The following is a 12876-nucleotide window of genomic DNA, read 5'->3' as shown; positions in this document are numbered from 1 at the left end:
AATTACGCCCAGGCATAGCCTTCTTCTCATATTTGATGATCCGTAGCTACAGAGGATACCCCCAACCCCAAATCCATCAACAAGAAAGAAAAATTGGCATCTTTAGAGAAAGATGTGCATTCTATGTGAAATATTATCAGCATTCACAGTGTAATATGTTAAATACTTAAAGATTCTCGTTCTTTCTTTCAATTTGTAAATGCAAAATTATCAAGTAATGCTTCTGCTGCCTCCATATCTCTCTGAAAACATGGAATTCATCTTCAAAATCTCTCTTGATAACTTCTAAATTCAAGTTACCAACATGCACACTGTTTCATCCTTTCACAAAAAATCATATTTTAAACGCCTTTGGTTTAGGGAAAATGAAACTGGACGAGAAGAGAAGAGAAATCAGAAGCTGAACAAGGAGTTGAACAACTAAGTAACCATCAGTCTCATTCAGTGTTTCTAGTATGCTACAAAAAATGAAGGAACAAATCTTCTTGCAGAAGCCAAGTTTAATTAAACCAAGGTCCAGTTTCTTCTACCTACTTTGCTTTGAGGTGTTGAGACCTAAAACAACGTAACAGGAAAGACAAGAAAACTAGATGAAAGATGAAGACATGAAAAGTATTCGTAGCAAATGAGGAAGGAAGAAAGACTAACAACAGCATGTTGAGTTGGGGGCACCGCACAGATAAGTGGAGTTGGAGAAGTATTACGCTGATGGGTGTTGGATCCCTCACCAAAGCCCACATCGAGCAATGTACTAAGTTGAAGTATGTTGTGTGCTATAAAAGGAAAGAGCTATTTCGAAAGGAAGTTACGGAGCCGTGTGATAAATACATAGCGAACTATTCTTTCGCCTTTTACTAAAGAATACCGTGTATTTGTCACCTAAAGCGGCATACGCCAATTTTTGGGAAAGGGTCCTCATCCGAAGGCCCTACAATCTTAGTTTAAAGTTTTAAGTTCATTGTTGTCGTAAATATTTTATTGTTGTACTAGTTGTGTATTTGGTGTTGCAATTAATAAAGGCCCATTTGTTATTATTTAAGCCAATGTGCTGCTCAAATATAGATTAAGATTCTACACATTTGCAAGACTAAGTTGAAGGAATCTATCTTGTAGAGTTTTAAAACACTACAAATGCATATTGGCTCTGTCCTATGAAAGCACCAAGTCGAAATGCAGGAAACCCAACCTGTTAATATTATGTTAGATTGAGTTCTCTGTCCTTTGACCTGATCCTTGTGTACTCATTACTCTGATCAATCAGTTGAGGAATAGTTTTAATGTCTAACTTTAGGGAGGAAATGAAATAATGGAAATTTATAACGGTCAGACTAATATAATAGAATGAAATACAATGATGCAACAAATTTTTATCCTGACTGTTATAAATTTCTATTATTCTAAATTAATAATATAAAAATTAAAAAGTTTGCTTTTTTTTTTTTTAATACTGAAGTATTTAAATTTGCTTCATGTCAGTTTCTATAACATCTAATGTTATCAATCTTCTTTTTTCTTTTGACTCTTTTCAGTGTTTCTGAAAATCACTTCCACTAATTTGAAAATTGTTATATTATGAACAACATTGTTATACCTTGTGCAAAGATGCCACAAACACAACAAAAGTGGAAGGAGCTCATTTTTTATCTAGAGAAATCAAATTCAGGTATGGGAGGGTTTATCATAACTCACATCATGTTTAATTAATTGAGCTAAATCTCTTCGGTATGGAGGGAGCTCATTTGTGTATGTGGCATTCCTATTCAAGGAGGTGGCAGCTGTAAATAAACCTGTTGGATGAATGGAACGGCTTGAGTTTCGCTCAACTGCAGGAAAATGTGGATTGCAGACAATCTGAATCCCAAAAAGATAGTTATCCTTGCTTGTTATCAGAACTAGACTTGGACACACTTATTACGATGGCCCATATCGCTTAGATGAGATAACACTCGCTTCAGATTTTATTATAAAAAATGCATTGTATGTTGTGTAAACTCATACCTTTCTCGGCCTTTTGGCTAAGATCAAGTGTAGTATCTGTTCTTATCAGTTTAATATCTGATATGTGGATCATTGGTCCACACGATATTAAATTACTTTTTTGATGGGGAGGGTCCGATACAGTAGCTTGCTACTGGGGTTCTCAAGTGTCGTCCATGCGTTACACTATAGTTTGGGCTTGGCACACCCTACAATTCAGTCTAAATTTGTGTTTTTTGAATACCTTAATATGTGCAGGGTATTAATTTGCAAAATTAACAATATGATGCATTGATTGGACGTTATAAGAAAATTAGAAGGTTAAGCGTACTCTTAAGAATGTTTAGATTATCTTGTGAGTCTCACGATATTTAATAAGATGCTAGAATTTTGTCAAGATTTTTTTAACTCAATTTAGATTTATGGATTTTTGAATTGTACTTTCCAAAGAAAAATTATAATTTTGTTCTCAAATAATAAATATGGTGGATAGGATTCTTAAAAATGCTCGTGATAAAAACACAAATTTCCATAAACATTACGGCAACCCCAAGAATCCTGTAAAAAGGGGAACAAAGGAGGGCAGGGGGAAGTTATGTAGAGTATTATGCTCCTTTTGTAACTTGACTAGTGTGTTTACTTCAACATAAATTAAACTAGAGGAATATAACTTTAAGGAGTAAAGGTCAAGCAAACTATCTTTACTATGATGACCGTCTTCTAGAAACAATAACTACAGGACCAAAACTTTATGCCAGAACATATTCATTAATATTCGAAAGAAAACAAAGGTTTAAAAACTGGCAACCATGAATTGACAGCAATATATATGGTGTGAAACAACATACTAATTACTTACAGAGAGTGATACAAGAGTAACAGCATTTTATTATATTCCAAGAATGATTCTAAACATAGCATTACATGAATAGCATCTTGTGGATCTCTGCGGTCACCAAAGTCAATAAAAGCATAACCAGGAGGTTTCGTTGCAACACACTATATAAATAACATCAATGATATAATCTGAGTATAAAGGATACAGAGTAACAGGAATAATCTACAATTATAGATTTAAAATTTCCAAAAAAAAAATTGAACTGGTGAGGAAAACTGAATAGTTGACAAGTCTATTGGAGAAATGATACTGCTTGATGACCTAATTCACTAGAATGCAACAATGCTAACTTAAGTCATTCAACTGAATTTTCCATTCTGAACTCGGTTAAACATGTATAGTTTTCTCTCTATATAATAGAGCAGAGCCATCCACAAAGTTAATATAATGAAGGAGACAAAGAAAATATAAATTCTCATGGGATGGGACACTACAATATTAGGAGAGAAAACACGTTCAGGTCAGACATAGCCTTTTCATATTTGATGACTCCATAACTTCAGAGAATACTCCCAATTCATCAACAATAATCGACTTACTCCAATCATAGACATGAAACAAAAGAGTTGGACTCTAAAGACATGCATATTCTATGTGAAGATTATAAGCGAACAAATTGTAAAATATGTTCAAGATTCTCGTTCTTTCTTAAAATTTGTAAATATTGTTTTTAAAAGAATGAATGCAACATCATCAAGTAATGCTTCACCTTCACCTACTTTCTTATAACTCCGAAAACATGGAATTCATCTTCAACATCTTTCTCGGTAACACGTGAATCCAGGTTACCGATACACAGAGTCATTAGCCTTTCACAATCAATCAAGAACCTGCCTGTCACATAGAAGTTAGAATACAAGTTAAATAGCTTGCTTGACTTTATTAAATTCATATAAAATGGCACGTACTCAGTTTTTTTTGAAAAAAAAAATAATTTTCCATCCACAAAGATCATGAAGGAACGAAGAAAATCGGAAAGACAAGAAAAAATACCCAAGAATTCCAAAAGAATTTAAGGAAATAAAAAATGCATGCGGCTTTGAAATTGAATTGAGAACCAAATCGAAGTGAAGAAATCCAAACCATGGAATGAATGAACAGCAAAAAGGCTGGCTGAACAAAAAGAAAATCATATTTTATACGAGTTTGGTTTGGAGAAAAGAAAACAGAACAATGAGAAACTAGAAATGAACAATGAGACGAAGAAGTAACGAAGAAGAAAAGCCCACATTGAGCAATACACCAAGAGAAGTAAAGTGTTTATGCTATAAAATGATGGAGCTTTGGCTTTCTTAAGGCACGGAGCCGTGTGATAAATGCAAAGCGAACTATTCTTTCGCCTTTTACTAAAGAATACCGTGTATTTGTCACTCAGAGCGGCATACGCCAATTTTTTTACTAGGGTCTTCGAAAGAGGACCCTTCTTTCTCAGTTAATATTTTTACTTATCTGATGTATATGGGTAAAATAGCTGGTGTTTTAGTTAGATCTTCTGTCTTAGTGTTATCGTGCTTTTCTTTCAACATAATGTGTCAATGGTCTTACATTCTTCTGTAGTTTATAGTTTCCTTCTTGCGACTTTACTCGGGGCCGTTCCCCGCATTCTGAGATGCATATCGTTCATTATCCTGTTGTTACGGTTTCTTTCTTCTTTGGATAAGAAACATGACAAAAGAATGTGACTTAAAAAATTTTATCTTTAAAAAACCTAAATTTTTATTATTCTTTTTTAAACTTTGCTAAATTTCAATTGAGGGTCTAATTATTACCAAAACTTTAATTCTAGAATAATCTAATTGTTTAACATTAAAGTGTGGATTTAAATATTATTCTAAATTGAATTTGAAAATGACTTTCCAGTTTTGAAATTAAGATTTTAATCCTTGTGTTTTTTTCATGAGTCATGGTACAAATATTGATTTTCAATTAGGCTGGACCTTATGTTATGTACAGGTGGTCCAAATCCAACTAACCTACTACCCATGACTATTTTCATCCTAGACCTATGATATGACCCACATGTGCTCCCAATTGAGCCATGCACCCAGCCACCTTAAGCTCCAAATTCAGCTGCCAATTGAACCTATAAGAATGAAACCCAAGTTATCATGTATGATTGCACTTGGCACTTTGTTTCTGCTCTGTTCACTGAGTCCAAGACCTTGTAATACTGAGATTACCTACCAGCTTCATTCAAAGTTGGTCATTATCTGCATGAAGCCTTATAAAATCCGTTTCAGTCCAAGCCCAATCCAATACAGCTTAATGTCCTTCATTTGGACCGTTGATGAAGCATGTTGAGCTCCGAAATTTCGGTGGTCCTAAGAGACATTGATGACCAGGGCACCAATTCAACGTTCAAATGTGATAAATTGGCCTTCTGAGTGCAACTAGTTGTGAGGCTCTAGCTATAGTTGAGTGCTTTATTACATGGTACTCACTATCAACCTTGTTTTTCTTAAGATAGCTAATTAAGCCTAGACAATCCTACAGTAATGTATAAGTATTATTAATAGATTTTGGATGCTCCATCCTCATTTATCTATTTATTCTCATTGCTTAAAATTGTATTTCAAAATCTTACGATCGAATGATGTTGAAAAAAGGGAGTTTATATCAACTCCTTAAAAAAAGCAACAGATATTTGTTTGATAGTATTTTTTTTTTAGAGATCACTAATATTTCTTATCAGACAATTTTTCTTAAGTTGAATAAGACTACAATTAATTAAGCTAAAATAATCCCACAATAATTAATTCAGCAAAAAAAAAAAGTTATTGAATATTGATGATTTAATTTTTGTATATGTAACATATATGGTGGTGTAATTTAATTCCTCCTTCCTTCCTAATTCCTATATATACGTTAGATATGTCAGATCTATTTTATCCAATTGTTTGATAATCTCACTCCTTCCTTCGTTCTTATTAATTTTAATACTAATTTTACGTAATAAAATAAGTAATAAGATAGAACAATCACATTTTATTAATACATCAAATAGCTGGTTAAACTAAAATATAATAATTTATCATAAGATATATGTTTTTAAATATCTTGAAATTCAAATTTATTCTATATATAAATTTAATATATTTTAACAAAAATAATTAGTCTTAGTTCTTCATACAATATTAAAACTGTTAGTTTTGGTAAATATGAACATTAAGAATATATTAGTTTTTATAAAAAATAAAATCAAATTTCAAAATATTTTAATTAAAGAATAAAAATATATTTCACTCAGTAATTTATCTCTTACCAAACCCAAGAGTTCCAAAAAAATTAAAAAGAGTACAAAAGGTTAAATCAGTACGCATGTGTTTAAATTCATCTTCGTGTATAACGCATCTATCGCAGCTGTCATTAATGATTTGTGGTCTTTTCCTTCTATATTGTTTTTTTGACGGGTTCCTTTGTGTATTGTTCCTATCTATTTTTTCAGTACATTGGCTCAATCTGAGTTTGGTTAAAGAAAAAATTTAGAAACATATTTGTTGTACTAAATAATATTTATTAGAATTTATAAATTTATATGAATTTTATTTCTTATTTTCTCATTTTTATCTTCAGTTTTATATTTTTAATAAATTTTAATTCATTATTAAAAATAATATATTAAAAAATTGTTAAATACTCAATAAAAGATTATTTGAGAAAATTGTGCTGCTTTATTCGAACGAGACCTAAGGTTATTATGATTTAAAGTTTAAACAAACTTTTGATTTGACTTATGATAACCTAACAAATTGTCACTGGAAATTAAGGGTATTCAAATCAAACCATTTTAAATCATAAGGAAAAAAAAAACTAAACAGATATCAAAACACTAAAAAAAAAAATATGCATTTTATTTTAATTTAGTTTTAAAAAAATTATTCCTAATGTTGGAATCGAATGAAACCAAAATGAATTTTAATATTCTTGTATTGATTTAGTATTATGTGGTAATATTTTACTTTTTTTTATAACAATCTATATTATTTTTTTTTGTTAGATGCTTTAATTATGTTGATAAATCTCGCAAAATACACAATGTAGCACGCTCTCGATCAATATAACATTTAATCAATGAAAAGTTTAGAATATGCATACTAAAAGTAATGCATGCTTGTTCTCAATAGTATAGCATGTTATCAATATAACATTTAATCAAAATGCATAATATAACACGGAAATATTTGAAATAATGCTATATTCTCTTGTCATTTTTCAATAATATTCCTAATAGAATAAAGTAATAAATTTTAAATAAAATATATGTAATGCTTAAGAAAATTTAAAGTATCTTTCATAAAATACTATAAACTTATATAAACTCTCATCTATCTAGTAATTAATTTAACGTATCGTTCATTAAATTATTAATGTATTTAATTTACTATCATTAAGTTTATAATAATTTATTGAATGTATCATATATTACCTTTTTTCCCTTCCTATCCTGCCTTCTTTCCACCTAATTTTATTTAGTCTTAATAAAACAAAAGCATTATAACGTGAAAAAATGATACCCTGGGCAAAGGAATCCACTCCCTATTATGAATTTTAAGGTAACAATAGAAGCGCCACCACACTGTGCTTTTCAGTTTCAGAGTCCGACGTCATTATCATCGGAGCTGGCCTACAACGCCGCCAAACGCGGCCTCAAAACCCTTCTCCTGGAACAGTTCGATAGACATAAGTGCGTGCACTGCAACAATTCAATCATGTCAGTCAAATTAATGTCTTCTTAGGATGAACAGAAATGCTCCTTCCTCCCAATCATTTAAATCTTCACATCTAAATTCTGTCAATTCATCCTACTGTAAATATCTATTTAACTTTTCAACATTTTTCTCTTTCCAAATTTACCTCCTGTCCCGTTCTCCAACGCTACTAAATATATTAAAAAATATATTTGTTTGTCCCTTAAATTTGAAATATGTCTTTTTTTAATCTTTTGAATTAATTTTTTTTAGTTGTGAAATGTTTTTTTAATCCTTTTTAATTGATTTTTTTTTTCTGGTTTCAATGCATAATTTGTGATATTTTTTTACGACATAAATTTGAGGTACTAAAAAATTGCTTCCATGGTTCAGGCAGATAAAGCGGGAGTTGACGGTGTAGGTGATGCAGGAAAGATGCGCCAGTTTCATCTTGGATATATTTTTATTTTATTTTTTTGAAAGAGGTTTCATCTTGGATTAAGAATAATACAATTGTCCATAAGTTGGATTTTATACTTGATTGAATTAATAATAATAAAATCTGAATAAGAGAGAAATTCAGCAATATTAACCACTTGGATTTTAACCTCTTAATACAAATTGATAGTTGAGTACCAATACAACCTATTAGATTTACACAGTCGTGTGGGGTCTAGCTGTGGACTAATGACCATTAAATTTTATATATAAAAAACATTTCAGTTAATTTTCAAAAATTAATTTTCAGAGACTAACGTTGTGTTTGGTTCATCGGCATAAACAAAATGACAAAAATAGAAATGCACATTGTGAGTTTGGTACGAGAGAGTTTGAAGAGAGTTACATTACAATGTTTATCTCTCTTTTTTGAAAATTATATTTCTTCTATTTTCATCTATCATATTTATCTTCTCTAAACTAAACAAAGCATAAGAAGACAAAGATGTGAGAATATAAAAATCGGGGTGCAGCAAGCAAAGGCCTGTTCTCTGTCAAAAACAAAAGAACGGACAACATATAATATAATGGGTGTATGTCTTTGTTGTTCAAGGCCTAATTGTAAATAATATTTGAACCAATTGGATTTAACCTTTCTATACTTGTATACACTTATTTTTAGTTGTTTGATGTTGGACTTTATACTTTCCCAACACCCCCTTCAAATCCAACTGGATTGGTGCAATTTTGACTTGTAGAACATAGGTCTCTTTTTTTATTGTTTGGGTTGCATCTATTTCCTTTGGATCCATATGGGTTTTTACTTCATTTACACCATGTATGAGTGGCACAAAAAGAAAGAACTCTTTGTGGTAGTGAGGAACCTCCTTAAAGGGTTGTTGACACTTTTCAAAACATGGCAAGTAAAGCTTTATGAGTTTCCTTTCATGTTTGTCCGATCTATGCCATTGAAAAAGTCTTAAGGTGATTTATGTGAAAAACGGATGAAGGAATTGCCAAAGAACAAAACTGTGAGAGTATAAACTTTTGCTATATATGTAACAAGTATAGTAAGTATCATATAAAAGATTCAGACAAAATGAGTTTCATTCTTCAATGCTTTTTTTATACTATAAATTCTTCTATACGTTAACTTGACTTTATTTATTCGATGTGAGACTTTATAATTTTCCATTAATGTTGGTTGTACTATAATCCTTTCCCCCTCATGTATACCATCAAATGCCAAGATCCTTCAATTCATTTTCTAGCAACAATTGGTGTCCATGATATTTGAATAGTGTTATAAACGTGCAACTCATAAAAGATAAATCTCAAAGCCCTAATATAGATTTGTAGAAATCATAAGAAACTGTGATATGACTATATGAGTGATATGATACAAATGTATATTGAATAAAGTCGTTATATGAACATAATAGTTCTTTACTATATGCGCCGCGCCCACTGTTAGAATTTCTCAAGTTCAATAATTGTGTTAGAACTTTTCTGGTATGCTTTTTTATTTTATAAAAAAAAAATATATCATTTAGACCGCGAAAACAAATTCTATTTTATGACTACAAAGTTGTCTTTACTCAATTTTTTGCATAAACAATAAAGAAAAAACGACATAGCCAAAATGATTGATTCCCACCAGCCAAACATATGCAAGGCGAGGAGATCGAATTCTAACCCGAAGCTTAAAACAAAGGAACACTCAAGGCATCTTCTGAGAAATGGCCTATCACAATCAATTAGGCCCTAATATATAACTAAAATTGTTAAAAAGCCTAAACATGTCTCAAAAAAAATAATTTATTAATTTTGTAGCCCAAACCAAATTGACATCTGACTTACATAGCCCCTTGAAAGGCGATTCAAGTCATTAGTAACCATAAACAAATAAATTAACTACTATTATTAACCATCTTCCATTTATTTATCTTAAAAGCTGTATTCACGCAAGAGTTCACCAAATTGATTTTAAAATAATGGATGTGGGAATCTTTATTATGGAGTTGCAACTTGCAAATTGCAGAAAGTCCGATAACTATCTCCTTAGTGCACAACAGACCGTGTTCCTCGTTATTTAATTAAGAATAATTTAGGTCAAGCTCTGAGAATAATCTCAAATGCAATAAGATATACTTTTATGTTGACGGTGGACATTACACAATGGGATGCCCTGTTGATTAGTAAAATGAATAAATAACAACTACAAGTTAGACTTTGTGATTGAGATTCTGATGAGGCTTTTAATAATATTGAAAACGTCATAGGATAACTAAGAAATGGCATTAAAATATAAGGGGTCCTATCGAACACCAGAGAGAATGTGATAATTGTTTTATTAGCAAGATTATACGTAACTAGGAATCAAATCCTCATACATATCCTTCTAGAATGTTGTTTAGCGTCGTGAAATAACTAAATAACCTATCAAACCCTGCTTCATTTTCCTTTTTTTTATTATTTTTATTTTGTGTAGTGGAATTAAAAAGAACGGAAATCAATAAGTTAGATTACTTTATTAGGGTTCAAAAGAAATACTCCAGTAAAACAGTTTTTTTTGTTTGTTTGACAAATCTCCAAATAACGCGTGGCGTATTCCATAACAATTAATGAAAGTGGACTTGAGCGGAGAGATAAATCGTGTCGATTAATAAATATAGATTTGAAATAAGTGGCACCAATAAAATACAATGTACTTTATGGCATACAGATCATAAGGGCTTAATGGAGAGATTTGCAAGATTTCTACATGGTTCACAGGTTTAAAGTCAAACATGATCGGGCAAAGATAATATATGTCACTTCTTTTTTGCAAGATAATATGTCACTTCTACTATAGTATGGTTCTTACGGCCAGGCTCAAACCAAGATTTCGACAAAAATTATAAGAGAGGTTTTTGTCAAAACTTGGAGCTTTTAAATAATAAAGTGTTGTTAATTATAATTATAATTAATAAATAATAGCTGGTATTAAGTTCGAACTTGAAAGATGTACTAGATATTTAGATTGTGTAAATAAAAAATTTAGTATGCTTGAATTATGTACACGCACTATAATTTAAAGTCATATATATATATATATATACACACACGTTTTTTCTTTTGCTGGCTATTCTTTATTCGTTTTGGCATAAGCATTTATTAAGAAAATATTTACCTAATTGTTTTTTTTATATGATGACATTGTTTTATAAACAAATATATCAATTATTCAGTATTTATTTACGATTTGTAGAACTCTTTAGAGCCGTTTTGAAATTGAACGGCGTAGATATCCATGTTTTATAATTTGAGACTATTCTTATTCTGATTTTCAAGATGAGAACAAAAGATCAGTCTTTCAGCCTAATTTTTAATTCTTTTTTTGGTACTGTGCCTAATTGTAAATTGGAAACATTCTTATCCTGTCGTCTAACAATTTTGTATATATGGTACTTTTTATATTTTTCAACCATATAAAAGCACGTGGACGAGAGAATAAAGCGTGTGACGAGATTTGCACCTCTTTCATTTTTTTTTTCTGATGTGTTAAATTAATATTACAGTGGTTGTGTACAAGTGCTATTGAACATCTATCACATATAGATTATACATTTATACTGATTGAGTGAGAATAATTTATATAGTTTATTTTAAAATATTCATTTAACATATATATATATATATATATATATATATATATATATATAAAAGGTGTTATTGCTGTTTGATTCCATGGAAAAGTCAAATTTAAGTGATTTTGGTATTCCTAATCATTGAACCGTAAATTAATTTTTCTTCTAGACGAAACTCATAAAGAAGACGAGGGAAAGAGTCAAGAAAACGAAAAATAAATAAATCATATATTAAAGATCAAACTTAAACATTTAGAATTCATATAATTGATCAAACCTAAACGTTCGGAAACATAAATAGATTGAAAATCATTTACATTTAATGATCAAACTTAAGTTTTTATGTATCTTTTTTAACTTTCACGATTAGACCGACCCTAATGCTCTAAAGAGAAATATTGGATTTTTATAGCATCTTTGTGATGTTAAGATATCTATATATAATTACTCAAAATTATTTTATTAGTTTAACTTATTTTTTACATATTATTTTATACTTTATATGTATTTTGTTTATTAAAAATTATATATATATATATATATATATATATATATATATATATATATGTGTGTGTGTGTGTGTGCGCCTTTTGTTCATATTAAATGTGTAAAAAAAAATTAAATCATAATTATATTATACGGGACCCACAAATAATTGTTATTATAAGACAAGGGATAACAAAATAAAATATAAGTTACATTCATCTCGCCAGATACTTTATCCCTCGTCGAAAACAAAACTCTGAATAAAAATTCGATAAAAATAATACATAAATTTTTTGTTGTTGATGTTCCTCAAGCTGAATTTCTGATTTCGTCCATATTTGCTGATTAAAAAAAAAAAGGTATTTTATTGCTTAGCCTGACTTTCATGAAAGCTTTAACAATTTACAGACTGAATATACCATTAGCACTTTTATTTGTTAATCTTTTTGTTTAATCCTAAAAAAATAGAAATACATATCTTTTTTTCGAAGTATATAAATGTCTAACAATACAGAATCAATATTAAAGTTGATACTTTATGACTATAAGAGTAAGTATGAGTGTTTTTTTTTTCAAACTCAGATATAAGATTGGATACCTTTTTGATATTTCATCCTCACCTTATCCATTTTCATCCGATTGGCAACTCATGATTTTTTATTCCATCTCTAAAAAGAATGGGAATTTCAAAAGGTTTACGTGATATATGGATATTTTGTGAAACTTAATTTTTAAAAATTTTGAACAACAATAACTAAAC

At 30.0% G+C, this 12876-nt stretch overlaps 3 non-coding genes across 3 annotated transcripts; all 3 read left to right on the top strand.

The window, feature by feature from the left end:
- Positions 1-811: 811 nt before the first annotated feature.
- LOC113001986 (U5 spliceosomal RNA) lies at positions 812-930 on the top strand. The gene has a single exon (XR_003267517.1). It is a non-coding gene; the product is annotated as a U5 spliceosomal RNA (small nuclear RNA).
- Positions 931-1994: 1064 nt separating this feature from the next.
- On the top strand, positions 1995-2190 carry LOC113002061 (U2 spliceosomal RNA). Its single transcript, XR_003267589.1, has one exon. It is a non-coding gene; the product is annotated as a U2 spliceosomal RNA (small nuclear RNA).
- A 1988-nt stretch (positions 2191-4178) lies between these two features.
- On the top strand, positions 4179-4296 carry LOC113001997 (U5 spliceosomal RNA). Its single transcript, XR_003267528.1, has one exon. It is a non-coding gene; the product is annotated as a U5 spliceosomal RNA (small nuclear RNA).
- Positions 4297-12876: the final 8580 nt, after the last annotated feature.

Source organism: Glycine max, chromosome 6 (assembly GCF_000004515.6).
Source record: "Glycine max cultivar Williams 82 chromosome 6, Glycine_max_v4.0, whole genome shotgun sequence".
NCBI classification, from domain to species: domain Eukaryota; kingdom Viridiplantae; phylum Streptophyta; class Magnoliopsida; order Fabales; family Fabaceae; genus Glycine; species Glycine max.
Note: the sequence above shows the minus strand (reverse complement) of the source record. Positions and strands in the feature narration are given on the sequence as shown.